Source organism: Bison bison, unplaced genomic scaffold, assembly GCF_000754665.1.
Source record: "Bison bison bison isolate TAMUID 2011002044 unplaced genomic scaffold, Bison_UMD1.0 scf7180017862185, whole genome shotgun sequence".
Lineage (NCBI taxonomy): Eukaryota > Metazoa > Chordata > Mammalia > Artiodactyla > Bovidae > Bison > Bison bison.
In genome coordinates this window covers 104,936-106,267 of record NW_011492757.1, presented here as the reverse complement: position 1 = coordinate 106,267, position 1,332 = coordinate 104,936, and positions in this window count along the sequence as shown.

Genomic DNA, 1,332 nt, shown 5'->3' with positions numbered 1-1,332 from the left:
TGGCAAAGTAATGTCTCTGCTTTTGAATATGCTGTCTAGGTTGGTGATAGTTTTTCTTCCAAGGAGTAAGGTTCTTTTCATTTCATGGCTGCAGTCACCATCTGCAGTGATTTCGGAGCCCAAAAAAATAAAATCTGCTACTCTTTCCATTGTCTCTCCATCAATTTGCCATGAACTGATGGGACTGGATGCCATGATCTTTGTATTTTGAATGTTGAGTTTTAAGCCAGCTTTTTAACTCTCCTCTTTCACTTTCCTCAAGAGGATTCAGCTTTAGCATCATTCCTTCCAAAGAAATCCCAGGGCTGATCTCCTTCAGAATGGACTGGTTGGATCTCCTTGCAGTCCAAGGGACTCTCAAGAGTTTTCTCCAACAACACAGTTCAAAAGCATCAATTCTTCGGTGCTCAGCCAACTCTCACATCCATACATGACCACAGGAAAAACCATAGCCTTGACTAGACAAACCTTTGTTGGCAAAGTAATGTCTCTGCTTTTGAATATAAATATTCATATGTCAGCAACCCAAATCCAACAATACATTAAAAGGATCACACACAGAGATTTAACCTAGGGATTCCAGGATTCTTAAAAATACTCAAATCAAACCATATGATATCAACAAATTGAAAAATAAAACCATATGATCATCTCAACAGAGGCAGGAGGAACTTTTGACAAAATTCAACACCCATTTATAATAAAAGTGCTCTGGAATACAGGCACAGGGTGAAGATTCTTCAACACAGAAATTTTAAAAAGCAAACAATTTGAATGAGGATATTTTGCAGATGGTGACTGAAGCCATGAAATTAAAAGACTCTTACTCCTTGGAAGGAAAGTTATGACCAACCTAGATAGCATATTCAAAAGCAGAAACATTACTTTGTCAACAAAGTTCGTCTAGTCAAGGCTATGGTTTTTCCTGTGGTCATGTATGGATGTGAGAGTTGGACTGTGAAGAAGGCTGAGCACTGAAGAATTGATGCTTTTGAACAGTGGTGTTGGAGAAGACTCTTGAGAGTCCCTTGGACTGCAAGGAGATCCAACCAGTCCATTCTGAAGGAGATCAGCCCTGGGATTTCTTTGGAAGGAATGATGCTAAAGCTGAAACTCCAGTACTTTGGCCACCTCATGCGAGGAGTTGACTCATTGGAAAAGACTCTGATGCTGGGAGGGATTGGGGGCAGGAGGAGAAGGGGACGACAGAGGATGAGATGGCTGGATGGCATCACTGACTCGATGAATGTGAGTCTGAATGAACTCCGGGAGTTGGTGATAGACAGGGAGGCCTGGCGTGCTGTGATTCATGGGGTTGCAAAGAGTCGGACA